Genomic DNA, 15,213 nt, shown 5'->3' on the forward strand with positions numbered 1-15,213 from the left:
AGTAGACACAACCAACCTCCCCAATGTTAACGTAGGCCAGGCATATTGGACAAGCAAAAGGCAAAGCAAAATATATAATTAGGCTATTCCCACATCTTCATCCTATATCTCAGCCATCCCTGTGGCCACTACAGGAGTAGCTATAATTTACATAGAGAACAAACACCTTGGCAACAATACAAGGAAAAGCCCCATTTCTTTCTCTTATGCTTATACAAGTCACAAGTGACTCTCCAACTATATTTCAGCAACTAAATGAAAAATAAGGTTTAAACTGGATTCTGATAGCAATAGGATTACAGTTGAAACACTGAGAGAACTATGTAAACATTACTGGTAGTATCTGTAAATCCGAGTGCTCTATAAGTCAATCTTCACTCAAATGTGCTCAGTTCAGTTGCATTTAAGATGAACTCAACCTTGAAGTCTTGTCAGACATATAGACTTGAGCATACTGGATTTGCGTACGTGTAACTGAAGCCAAATCTTGGTCTCCCAGCTCTCAGCATTTCTGAAGTGTCTGGGCATCCAATCACCAACAGAGCTGGTCAAAGACCATCAAAAGGTGCCTTTGGCAGAAAGTGGCTATCCTATAGAAAAGAAGTTTTGTCCCCTTTGCTTAAACAGTTTTCACTGTGGAAATAAAAAAGGCCTCTTCATAATTTAAAATTTCTTGGAAAAGCTTGCATTGTTCTTGATTCATAGGTTTTTGGTTTTTTTTTTTTTCAGAAAAGTATATAATCAAAACATCTAAACCAAGCATTACTTTAAAAATAATATCTATTTTTAATGCTTTGTTTCACTACCTAGAGAGCAGACCAGCTTAAGACCTCCTACCCCACTTAAATAATATGTGGAGCACTAGAGAGGCAGGTCATTTGCTCTTTGCTGGAAATATCATGTCTGAGCAGAGAGGTTTTGGTAAAACGTTGCAGTCAGCAAAGTTCTTGCTGGGTCATTTCACCTAAGTGCTATTTAGGTGTAAATGGGAGGATGCATTTGTTTGTGGGAGAAGGTTACTGCTGGATTCACCTTCCTATTGCGGTCCATCCACTCCCAGAAGAAGACAGCGATGGGCAGCACCCGTGTGTGCCGGCTGCCAAAACCAGCTGGTGGTTTGCCGAGAGGCTCGGCAGCAGCTTCAGTCCTGCCATTAGGCTTTCCAAATCACATTGAGTTTATTCTGGGCAGGAGAAGGGCAATCTGCATGCTTTATTTATTCTTTCCAGAGCTGTCAAAAGATCATTCCTTTAGAGGGGGCACGAGGGTTCAAATCCTTGCATGGAAAGTTAATCTTCAATATGAAAGAAAATGTAGGATTAGTTAGTATGAAATTCTGCTAATAGATTAAAAGACTCACTCGCAACCTTTTAAGGTTATTTATTAGTAATTTATTAATACAGTTAGAACAAAAACGACTGTTGTTTTCAGAATTCATTTTTCAGGCTGCAGACTTATACCAGATGACACTCGGGCTCCGGCTCTTTGGGAATACACATCAAACCCTGGTTCATAATTTATGTAATGACATATACTTGGACACTGATTAGCTACCTTATCAGCCCTGTAATAAAGGAAGCATAACCCCTAGTTTATCATTCATTTATCTGGAGTCATTTTGAATAATATCACAAGATTGTAATGTAATCATTATGCTGTACAGCATGTGTGGGCCAGTACACTACACTGTCAGTGTCAGAGGACTGTCATAGTTCATACTACTTAATTTGCTCACTTCTTACACATTTATGAAATTGGAGTCAACAGTCTGGTGGAGCAGTAATATTCCGGGCAAGAGACTTACACAAATTGTTAATAGGGTGTTCAACAGGAGCATGAAGAAGCACGAGGCAAGACAAAAATGGGGTTTGTGGTGGAATTGAATGGTGGTCAAGGAGCCAGTTGACTTCCCCTTGATGTCCTCCATCCAAAGACCCGCAGACTTTGTTGACACTCTCCGGCCCTGAGAAGGAAGTTTCCCTTTAGACAGCTTAAAAGCCCTCTGCAAGGCAACAGGATTTCTTCATTGTCTGTAAAGCTGGGAGATTTCCTGAATAAATCGTGGAGCTTGTAGCGAGGTCTACAGGCAGAATAAACACCAGTGTCTTGCATCTCACTGGCTCTGGAGAGGGCAGAAGGCAAAGGGTGCACGAGGAGATCTTGTAAGCTCAAGCACAGCCTCGTCCTCCTTCCTGGGGTAGCTTGTGGATTTGTATCCAGCTTTCACAATATTTTATACTTTTATTTGAGAGTTTTTGGGAATGGTGTTAATTCAGGGTTTCAGCTTTCCCTTTAGGAAAAGGGTTCTAGCCTTCATGGAAACGTGAGCTGGTAGTGTCCAAAAAAATCAGAAAAAAACCACTGTATATGTGTTAGCATACATTTATGTCAGTCTCATGGAATTCAGCTTTCCATTTTTTGAGTATCTGAGGTGCACAAGAACTGTAAGATTACAGCAAAACCCAGCAAGCCTTACCCAGAACAGGGGGCAGAAGTGAAACACCAGCAAAGACGCTCAGTACCTGCTCGTCACCTGGGCCTGCCAGGCTGTCACCTACATCTATGTCCTCTCAAGCCTTAATTGTATGGATCTCGCCTGATCCCTGCTGCAGGTGTCCTGCAGCACAGTAACAGTATATGGGAAGAGGAGAACAAACACCAGGTTAGAACCCAAGGGTGAGAAATTGAGGATTTGGGGGATTTTTACTGCAGCTGGCCAGGGGCAGGCAGAGGGGGGCTCTGGATGGTGCCGTCGCGGACCCACAGCCCTGACAGATGAGTGGGGCTGATGGATAGAAAAACCGGTGACAAGTTGCACTGAGATAATGATTGCTGGGCAGCAGGAGCCATTAGGGTGTCATGGAAAAACCCCAAGATTAATGAACAGCGCAAGTTGGATAAGTAATGAAAAAAAGGGAAGGAATGGAAAGAGTAGCATAATGTTTATTTTAAGATAGTTAATCAAAAGAAGCGAATAATTAAAGCTGCAGTTATTTCCTGACATCAGTTTAATGAAATTATAACTGCAAAAAATAAAGTAGAAATAGAACATAGCACTGAGCATCAGTCTCCCAGTGGAAGGAGTGGAAGGGCCCCTCCAGCCAGCCCCAGCAGAGCTATCGGGTGGATGACGTGAAATGTCTTTTCCTTCTGTGATTGCCAAAGAGCTCCGCATGCCATGCTTTGGAGCACTACTGTTCATCCGTCAAATATAAATAATTATTTCATGAATAAAGATTAAATGTTTACTGTAAAAACAATTAAATTTGTTTCTAGTACTTTTTAATGTAAGACAGTAAAAGCAAATGATTCAATCATCAATCTTGCATCCAACAGCTATTCACTAGAAATGTAATTCTATTTAAAATTTTATTTCTATTAGAATAAAAACATATTCCACAGCACCACATTTCTCCACAGATTTCTTGGCAATCAGAAACTCTCCAATAAATTTTTGCACTTGAGTTCAAAGTTGATGTAAAAAGAAATGATCCTCAGCACACAAAGCAGCAAATTATCTTTGAACAGGGAAGAGGGGATGGGGTCAGTGGGGGAGCAGTGGGATGACCATGGCCTTGCAGGGTGCTACCACGCTGGGATTCCTGTGGCAATCACACCATAAGCGCTCGCTTTGTCAGCATCAGATGGGTGATGAAGATCAAATGATATTAAATGACCGTGATTGCATCAAACCTGGGCTGAAGGAGATGGTGCAAAAAATTAAAAGGAGCGTGCGATGCCCTGCACAGCTGGAATAGCTACATAACCACGTGCAAAAACAGGAATAAACCTGAAATAGGGATTGTCAGCTGAGAACCACATGGTACATAAAATAAGCTGGGCCTTCCTGAAAGATGGAAAATTTAAATATGAGTGAAATTTATGAATTCTGCTTCATAAAGAAAAGAGAAGTCTTAATATTGCAAGAAGCAATTCACACTTAAAACAGATTTTATTACATTCTGAAAATAACTAATATGTCAAATAAAAATGAGCAAAAGACAAAGGCAGCAATATGTGCAAAGCTGTCATAATCTCATCCAAAACACTGCAAAACCCCACATCACTACAATGTACAAATGAAATACTCCTAAACTATAACGCAATCTGGAGGGTTTTGCAAATTTCAAAGCAGAAAGGGAAGCCAAACTTGGGATTAAAAAAATATTCCTTTCTCATTTGTGCAATGGTTTACACCATTGTAATGCTTTTCTTCCCAAGATAAAAAAGTCATTGACAATTCTTGCTATAGAAATGAATTAACAATGCCTGGTGCCACTCCTGTACTCCTGCTGTCACAACTACTTCATTTAAAATATTACATGAAGTGAACTTTTTCACAACCTGTGACCAATCCAAGGGTTTAACTGGAGAAGAGTTCAGCTTTCCTTCAAAAGGCATTTATTCCTTCAAGATGCAAAAATAAAGCAGAAAAACATGATCTGGGTGGTTAAAAGGTTCAAACACAGTTAAATAAATTAGAAAATCTTCTGAATATTTCTGTATCAAACATTTTCATTATATGGCTCCTGAAGCACTTAAATAACAATCTCTTTTTTCTATGGATACTTGCAAAAAGTAATTTTTCAAGCATTTATCCATGACCATATTTGCTGTATTGCAAAATAAATAATGTAATATGTGATGTAACGGTAGAAAGATGCAGAATTTATAAGATGGGATCTAGGCAAGGAACAGATATTAGACCACATAGTTTCAACATTTTTTTTCCAAAGGTCTTTGCAAATGTTGTCAATACTGTCTTCTTGAGAGATGTAAGTGCTACAAAGTACATCTTCCTTCAGATTTTACCTTTACCACCTTTACCATTAAAATGCATGTAAAATTTGAATCACGTGATGTAACTTCAAATAATATTTTGTGTTGCACCTCCCATCTGCACACCTTACCCTGTGACTGACAGTGAATTATATTATTACCAAGCCTTGAGTGGAGAGCTCCTGGAAGAAATTACTGGATTGTTCAGGTACCTAAGTCACCTTCAGCCCACTCAGCATGGTGCAGGACAGTCCTCCCAGCTTCCCTCCCCAGTAGTGAGCATTGCCTTTGCAAAAGGATCAGAGCCTCCTAATTTTTTTCTTAAGCATAGTCCCTCCCTGGGCTCTGATTACTTGTCTTCTTCCCTGTGTATTCTATCATCTTGCAAATTTAATACTGAATTTTTATATATAATTTTCACTAGGGTTGAGCACCTGTGTTTTCAAATTGAATATAAAACAGAAATAATTACGATACAGCATTCTTTCACAGGACTGAAGGCACATTCCTGGCACCTATTATTCTAATTTTGCTCCCCTCTGAGGTCATCTTTTAATTTCAGAGTATTCTGTTCCTTCTGAGATTGTGACAATCAGGGAAAAAAATATGCTTGAAGTTTCTCCAGGATCTATTCATCTGCATATGGCACTCGGAGGGGAAGGAGATAGGTATCTACTTTACTAATGTACCAGTATGCAGCATAAAAGGTAATAAGACAGACTTAAAAGCACAGAGCAAACACTGAGCTCGCAGAGCCTGTGAGGATACCCTTCCCAATTTCAGCTACACACCTAAAATCCTTGCAGTCCAGAAAGGTGCCCAAATTGTGTTCATGGCATGGACAAGCCTGTAAGCCCTGGCCTGGCTGGAAAAACACATGCTGGTTTTCAAAAAGCAGGAAGGCATAAATCACAACTGTTAAAAACATAGACTTTGCTTGCAATTAATCTTTATGGGGATGCTGTCAAGTCCTCACAATTTCAATTACTGTAAAGTCAAATCTTCTTTTATTAAGCATTCCAACTATACTGTATTTTGCTAAGAGTAACACTCTTCAGCTCCTGCTAATTACAGGATATACCAAATATACCAAAACTTCCATCAAACTCCCAAATTGTCCCCCTCTGCTCTGCTCTCGTGAGATCCCCCCTGCAGTGCTGGGTCCAGCTCTGGGGGCACCAACATCAGAAGGACACGGACCTGCTCGAGCAGGGCCAGAGGAGGCCACGAAGATGCTCAGGGGGCTGGAGAACCCCCCTGTGAGGACAGGCTGAGAGAGTTGGGGGTGTTCAGCTGGAGAAGAGAAGGCTCCGGGGAGACCTTAGAGCGGCCTCCCAGGACTGAAAGGGGCTACACGAAAGCGGGGAAGGACTCTTGATCACGGGTGTAGGGATAGGGTGAGGGGTAACAGTTTTAAACTGAGAGAGGGGAGATTTAGATGAGATCTAAGGAAGAAATCCTTCCCTGTGAGGGTGGTGAGGCCCTGGCACAGGTTGCCCAGAGAAGCTGTGGCTGCCCCCTCCCTGGAAGGGTTCAAGGCCAGGTTGGACGGGGCTTTGGGCAACCTGGGCTAGTGGAAGGTGTCCCTGCCTGTGTCAGGGGGGTGGGAATGGATGGGCTTTAAGGTCCCTCCCAATAATTCTGTGATGATATGAAATAACAATAAAGCTACTTCTGCAATAGCAGCCTCCCCCTTATTTCCATTTACCTTTTTTATCTGAAACTTCATCAGTTTCCCTCCTTTTTGCCCCAGGTCCCCTTACCCATCCCCAGTGCAGCCACAGGTCACCCCTGGCCTCCACTGAGCCTTCGGTGACCTGCTGATGCAGAGATTGCTCCATCCCAACACAGGAAATGAAGAAGGTGTGATGGCCTTGGGCACCTGAGCTAGCACAGCACCATCCTCCACCTGGCAGATGGCACACCAGCAGCCAGCACATGACACTGGGATTGCTGCTGCACTTTCCCTTTGCTTCCCAAACTGCCTGCTCTGTAACGTTCTCAAGAGTCCAGCTTTGATGCTGTCTCCAAAAAGTGTCCCAAGAGCAGACCTGACACGAAGCCAAAGCTTGAAAATAACACTTACCCCTACCTTTAACAACACTGCATAGGTCAGAATCCATCACTCAGCTCCAGTGATGTTAGAAAAAGCTGTTGCCTGGTCCTAAACTACACAGATCTGGCTATGCCAGGGGCAGTTCATCCAAACAGTCCCCTGACAGTGCATTTTGCTGATAAATCTATTTTTGATAATATGATGAGATCTAGTTTCATTAAAAATAACAAAAAAGCATTTGATAATATGATTAAATCTATTTTCATTCTAAAAATAGATCTCACCATTTATGTTCATATAAATTGCAATCTTCATAAGATATGTATACTAAGTAATTGTTGGTTACCAGATATAACCATGTCTCCTGGTAGCTTTATTTTTCAGTAGCTGTTCAAGTGGTAAAAAAAATAAAAGTCTTATTCTGTTGACTTTAATTTGCAACTGCTTATTTACCTTAAGTGACATCCATAATGCTTCTCGCAGTGAGCTTGATGTGTTCGGACTTCAAGTGGTGAAAGCAGGGAATAGGTTTTGGAAGTGGACATGGTAGCACTGCAGTAAAGCTAGTAATTACAGCCAGAACCAGAACCACTTAATTACTTACTATTAGTGATTTTTAACACATGATCTATATAGTGCTGCAGTTGCAGACCCAGAAAATACCCTGATTACGATGGCACCCTTTTAGCTAAGTGTGTACTGACTTTCCTGGTGGACCTCTTTTAAAATGGAAATCTTTCTCCAAATACAAAAGATGATTACAGCTATTCTGCAGCCTGAATTACAGACAACTTTATTCTATCTGCACTAGCACCATGCAAAAAACGCTTACATTGTGCTACATAATCACATAATTAATCCCAATATTGCTACATGAAATCTCATGTGTGATAATATTTTCCAGAAATGTTATGTTACAAAAAGGTCAGATATCATATAATTTTTCTGCTGGATCCTCCTTCAAGCCATGTTTACCCTAAGATATTAGGTTCCAGAAGGTAAAAGGAACAATAGCATTTGGTAGTCCATTGAATATGGGTTGATTAAATGACACACACACTCCTGCTGAGCCACGGCTGCTGCTTTCGGAGGAGTTCTGAGGAGAACAGTACCACTTGAGCCCAAATGTCCTCCTTTCCACCTCTTTGCAAATACCTTTGCTTTTCCAGGGAGCTTCGCATCCATTTGGAGCTACAGCTGCTCTACCAGGCATGTGGCCTTACTAAAAGGGAGCTCTAAACACACATGTTAAACCCTAACATTTACAAATTATGGACACAATAATCTTTTGTCTCTGCTATGGTGTGTGTGTATATATATATATATATATTTGAGAGCTACTCCCAGGAAGAGCTAGCCCTAAGGGTGGGACAATGTCACTGTGCCTTTTGCTCATCTCTTTTTTCTGGTCATTGTGTCTCTGCAGCCCTGAGCATCACCGTCATTTCAGTTTGGGATCTGCCTTTCCAAGAGGTTCAGCATTGGGGTACCAGAGGAGGAAGATATACTTAAGAGATGTCACACTCTGATTCTCATCTTTTAATTCAATAGTAAAAACTAATACAGCAGGCTGCGTAATACTGGATTTGTTTCCTGTTCAAAAAAACCCAAATCCTGCTTCACGGAGGTCTTCTCCAAGTAAAAGCCAAAGTCGAGAAGGGATGACAACGAACCTTATCTAAATTACTCAATTTCCCACTCTCACCAGCCTGTTCTCCCCATGAGAACAGAGGTGCAGAGCAATTCCTTTCGCTGGGAACCTTCAAATGATGGGCTCGATCATCCATTCCCATTCACTCCTCTGTGAAAACAATAAATAAAACATGTTGAACCAGAACCATCACCTAAATGTCCTGATGATACACCTCCATGACTTCACCTATGGATTTATATGTTATTAACAGGACCTGCTCTATTATTTGTGAACATCATATGTCATTCATAGGAAAGCTAAGGCTTGCAGCAGGTTAGGCAGCAGCTGCGGCCTCCATCCCAGGAAAACACATCGTGAAACCCAACCATGGATGGAGCTGCCAGCGACCACAGCCACTTCAGGCACAAATAGAGTAAAGTCAGGTCCCTTTTTAAAAAAAAAAGATATTTTACAGATCTGATCCAAACCCACCAAAAGCGCAGGGAGCCTACTGAATTCTTATGGCCTTTTGCCCGGGTGCTGCAAGTCAGCGACAGACAGGATTTAAAATAAAACTTTACCTTGCTTATGTGTAAAGATTAAAGTATTGTCAAACCATGAGAAAATGTCCCTTTCATTTCAGTATTGATTAGCCTTTATTGAACAGATACAGTTCTGCTAACTCTGGCTTTGGTGGGGGTTTTTTCTTTTGTTGAGTTTTTACTTCTTTCATGATTTCAAGTGCCTTTGACGGTAATTTTCACTTTGCTTAACTCAATCAGCTACTGACAAAATCCAAACTGAGAAGCTGAGGCCTTAAAAGGAACCCGTGTTTTTTCTATTCTTTAAAAAGTACTACTGCCCATATTTACTCTGAACCATCTGTTACACGTCTAATTAAAATATATTTGTAATGAGCTTATTAGTGCACGGAATATGTCCTGAACAGGATGTCAGTCAAGAACTGACTGTTTTGGTAGATAAGATACCTTAAACTCCTATTAGTTTAACAAAATAATGTATTGGTATTTTCATCCTGTATAAAAGCAAATTCGGAGAGGGCAGGCATTCACATACTTTTTGTAATAATTTCCTCTTCAAATATGTTGCTGTTCCTTTCCAATATAGAGTCAGATGGCCCCTTATAATTGCAGTATCAAATCTTTGCCTCAGTTTTCAACTGCAGGTGATTTCAAATGATTAAAGATGCACAACAGGGAATAAACAAAAATGCTTACATGCAATTATTTTTAATTAGTATTTGGCTATAAAGTGTGTGCCTTCATAAAAAAGTCTGTTATTCACATAAACATCTGTTACCATACACACAAGGAAACACACTGTAAGTCTGTCATCACATCACCAAAACAGAAAATACTAAGGAAGGCTGGACAGGAAAGCCAACACTTTGAGTTTTTAAACAAAAGATATAAGCATAACTGCCAAAACAGACACTGTACCACACCTTTCAATTAGCGTCGTTCACAATCAAAGGAAGAGCTATTACCAATGGAATTATACTTGAAAATGTTAAAATAGATGGAATTATTCTTTGAAAACAATGGAATCTGTAAGCACAAGACAATTTCAAACTCTTTACTAATTTTGCATCAGCGAACATAATCAAAACGCTTCCTGTTTGCACAGTATCTCTGGGTACTCTTCTGACAACTTTTTTAAATCTTATTTTTGTTCATTATTTAAGCCCTCTCAAAAAAAACCCCCTCTGCTGTGGCGTTAGCACATAAATAAAACTGCAATGTTCAGTTCTGGCCTCATTTTACAGAAACCGACTCAGGGACGTTGACATATTTTAAGTAAGCATGCGACAAACAGCAAAGTAAGAGAGATATACAGAGCGATATAAATTAATACCACAATAATTGATAGGTGGAGATAAGGTTGCTCTGCGGAATACTGAGAATAAAATGAAGAGGAGGTGTGAGAGTACCTTGCACATGAATTACTGAATCGGTGGGAATTGCTGAGCTCTGCTGCGAGGAAGCTCTTGGAAATGCCTCGCTGCCGTAACACCCCCAGCAACCAAACTTAACACGTTACTTCCACCAACAGAGAAATCTGCAGCATTAACCACGCAATTTAAGAGCCCAAATAACACAGCTCAATTTGCATGAAAATAAAATCAATTGTTTAATTAAAAAGCACAGATGACAGTATCTGCCAGTTGTGCCTCGGCGTTATCTATAGTCGGATCTGAGGTGGAAAAAATCACTGCACCTCAATTGTGGCTCTGCTGGGACCAATAACTAATCATTACAGCAAAGCCAACCTGGGGGTGCTGATCATCAGAAACATGGATGGAGACACCACATGTAATCCTGACCCAGCACCTTGACCCATTAATTGTGCGCACAAATCTTTCTGCATATCCTGAGAGAGCTCATGTGTCTTAAAATCCTTCCTTCACGAGCTGTTAATGAATGTCCTCTGGGTCTGGCTTCCTATTCAAACCAGTACATCTTGGCCCAGAGAGAAGTCAAAAGTACCCTCAGAGTTTATAATGGCAAAGATGACCCTCTGCTAGAAAGCAGATCCGAATCTTTTCCAGCTCCCTTTGATTTACAAGCCTTCTCTTGCATATCAGCATTTCATATATCTTCCAAAGTGTCAGAAATATGAAAGTCATACATTACATGCAAAGAATGGCCCAGTTCATTACTATCATTTTATTTATTTAACAAATACGGTATTTAATCAGAAGAAACTGACAGCTACAATTGTTTATTGCAATCATACAACACAACAATAAATAAACATTGCACATTAAGTAGTAGGCAGAAGGATAACTGAAAACATCCCATATAAAAAATTCTTCCTAAGAATTCCTCACTAACGGACAGTATTTGTAAATCTATTGACAAAGAGCTCCAAAAAGATGGAGCAGTAAATAAAACACGTGAGACCAGACAAGGTAGGTTTTGCATTCAGACAAGCAAATTAATTTCTGGGTTGACCCCAGAACAGAACTACACTACTTCCAGTCGGCTTTGAACGAATACAATAACATGTTACACATGTTACACTCTTGTAAATAACAACAGCTACATGAAAGTCTAATCTGCCTTTTAGTGATGACCAATTTTCCATATCATAAAATGCAAATTGCCACTTCGCAGTTCACATCCATGACATGGGGCGGGGTACATTGCCACCAACCCCCACCAACCACTGCTTCACCCATGGAGTTGGGTCTCCTCCTCGGAGAAGCGGGACCATGTTATGGCCTATAGTCCTCAACTTTTTCTTTTTTTTCCTTCTCTTTTGTTTAAGTGACAATCTGTTCTCCGATTTGTGCCTCCTGACTTAATTGCCAAAGAAAGCAAAGAAAATATATCTCCATTTCAATAGCGTCAGTTCTCACGCCTTCCTCCCCGCTTTCTGCAAGCACAAGGCGAGCAGGTTTAGCTTTAAGACACCTCTGCTTTCCTGACTTCAGTGAGAGTTTTGCAAGAGTTAGTGGAGCAGGAACGTGTCTCAATAACTGTGACAGATGGCTGGGCCTGAGAGAAGAAATAACCATTTTCCTCCTGAAATTTGCTGCAGTGCCATAGCAGGGAGATGCTTCCCTTCACCGCATAGGACTCCCCAGGTTGAGAATAAAGTCAGCACTTTTCTTTATTTCTCTTCTCGTTCGCTCTTCCCTCTGGTTTAAAAGCACCTATCATCCAGCTTTGAATGCTAACATTGAGGGAAGAAGTTCTAACGCCTCATCCCTTAAGACAAGGCTAACTCCAAAGGAAAAGGTAAACAGATCAATCCCGGCATCCCAGCAGCGCCTGGCCAGGGGGGTTGCAGGACCTGTGCCGGCAAGCATCACCTGGGGACGACAGGGACCTGCCACCAGGAGCCCATGGACCTGGACAGCCTCCCTACCCTCTGCCCCTCTCCAAGGGCTATTTATTTCTGAACATACAGGTTTTCGTCATCGCTGGCGTTACATGAACAAGCCAGGAGGCTAGTCCTGTGCCAAAGCCCCTCGTGTCCTCCAACACCTAACGCAGCGTGGGAGGACTAATGGCTGCTTGAGAAGGGGCTATTTCTGTGTCTACTGCTTATCCCTCAAATTTAAACTTTTCAAAAGAATCAGAAAGGAAGGAAGGAAAAACAGATGAAATGGCTAGTTCAGCTCCACATGACTATTCCCCTTCCCCATGAGAGCCAGACCCAGCAATCCACCTCCAAATTCCCAGGAAATACAGCTCAGAGGTTTCAGTGGGTGTTAGAAGGGGAAATATTTCATTGCAGAAGCAACCAAGAGATCAAAGGTGAGGTGGATTGCTGGATCCACAGGATAATGGGCTAGCAGGAACTCTAGAGGTGTTTCCCATCCAACCTCCCGCTCACGACAGGGAAAACTGCACAGCCAGACCCAGCTCCCGGAGACTTGTCATGTCCAGGTGTGGAAATCCAGCACGCTCCTCCGTGGGTCACCACAGTCACACCAGGGCAACCTCAGCCATCTCAAGCAGCATATCCCAGCCCCAAACTCTTCCCCTTCTGCACCAAATGGTGCAGTCTTGGCACAGACCCTGCCCTGTCCGACTGCCGGGAATGAGAACAGAGCATGCAAGCAGTTCCCCTCCACAAATTATCTTCTTGGACTTAGAAATACCCTCCAGGCAAAGATGTAGATCAGGGACAGACCAAAACATGTCCACACCATTCAACATGTCAAAGGTGACACACCATCAGGGGTTTAGGGGCCCCAAAATAAATGGATCAGAAGGCATTGGGCAACTTCTGGCTCCTGCTGCCAACCAGAGGTAGACACCATAATCCAGGTATGCATCCAGACAACGCTCTCCTGGGGTAAATCAATTGGACAGATAACACTAACCACATCATGAAATCGTTGGAAAAAAGGCATGAGATACGTACAAGTTCAGTAAAAGATTAATTATTACAAAAGTTGAAATAACTCAGAGTTCAGATAAGACTCTCTTTTGAGCACTTTAAATACAGCCCCTACTCCAAACCCTGCAAATAACATGTACCAACCTCAGAGTAAGTATGTCCTGATGCATCTATTTCATCTATGTGGCCACAGTCTTTAAACTGAAATACCTTAAGGTGTGAACAAATACATCTCAGCCTGAACTTACAGATAAGGAAAATTAAACTGAATTGCACTTCAAAGAGTAAAGGGACAAAAAGGAGTCAGAACGCAATAATACACAAGCTAAAAGGTGAAAAACACCTGTATTTCCATTTACTCTCAGAAAAACTACCCATGTGACAGCGGAGGGTGAAGACACATTGAACACAGGTCGCTGTCTGCACACTGGATCAGAGAAGGAGGATGAGCAGGTCTGGAAATGCTGCTGAGGAAGGAGCCACCGCCGACAGCAACCAAAAGTGACTGCCTCCTCCTCCTCACAAAGTGCGAAATGCAGCAATGCCTCAACCAGCTTTGGTGGCTCCAGATATTTTAGTTTCAAACTACAGCGGAGAAGAGGAACGACTACTAGACGGAAAATGCTAAAGCTCTTTAATTATTTATGTGGCTTAATTGTGAAGTTTACTCACTCACCTTTTTTTTTTTTTTTTTTTTTTTTTTCCAAAAGAAGTTGGTGGTATTGACAAAAATACGAAAGCAATGTATCCAAGAAGGTTAAACCTCCAGTATAGTCTGCTTTAAGGAGGTAAGTTGTCACTTTAAAAGATGGCCTCACTGCACTCAGTAGGAACTCAATGCCTTCTAAGAATGAGATGCTTCCAAAGCATTTATAAGTACTAAGTAATGCAAGTCCCACAGATAAACAAAGCAGTGAGTACCAATTGTGCCTGCAACAACGTCAACTTATTGTGAGGACTTCGAGTTGAGTGTCACATCTTTGAAGGTGGAATTTTAGTTCTTCATTTATAAATTAATCTCTCTCCAGAAGACTATTATTCCTTTAACATACAACTTAAAAACAGGATGTATTTGGGACTTTCCCATTGAGGGAAACACAAAATAATGCCACAATACTCAGTGTCTAGCATTGTGCCAAAAAATCTCATGTATCTTTGTGAAGTTTAACTCAGAACCAGCTGATTCCTTGAGACTCTCAAATGCCACTTCAACAACAAGTACTATCTAATTTCACAACCATAGAGAAAAATTGCAACTCCAAAGCAGCCTCGCAGCCCAGAGGGCAAATACAAAGAATCCAAGTTTATGTGTTTGTTGTGGGTTTTTTTAAATCTCATGATTACAAAGCATCTAGCTTGATGGGTCGGGGAGAGGAGCCTTTATCAACCACTTTGTTAATTATATGCATCACTTGGTTTTATTTTAAACTTTATCCAAAGCTTTGCATCAGGCTACCCCAGGTGCTAGCAAATCTAAGTGCTCAAAAGCAGTACATACACTGGGGAAAGAATAGTAAGAGCACACCTTTTATTTGCTCTGGGAATACTTTGGAAAGATGATCAATTTCTGGAGAAATCATGAGGAAACACAGTAAATATCCTCCTGGAAAAATAAGGAATATTGACATGCAGTGTCCAGGCCACAGGCAGTATTTCAGAAATCTTATACATAACAGCTGCTCTCCCTTTTTGCTGTTATTTTAACCAGTCAGAGCAACAAATGTCCTGGTTGCAGAACTTTCCCCAGTTCTTTTGAACATCAGAGGTTTCGCAGTTTTCTTAAAACTGGGGGAAATCTCAGAGAATGACACTTTCTGTTCCCATTTTTCTGATTATCTGCCTCAACATTTCCCAGAATTAGGCAGAACCT

The sequence above is a fragment of the Strix aluco genome, chromosome 7 (assembly GCF_031877795.1).
Source record: "Strix aluco isolate bStrAlu1 chromosome 7, bStrAlu1.hap1, whole genome shotgun sequence".
NCBI classification, from domain to species: Eukaryota; Metazoa; Chordata; class Aves; order Strigiformes; family Strigidae; genus Strix; species Strix aluco.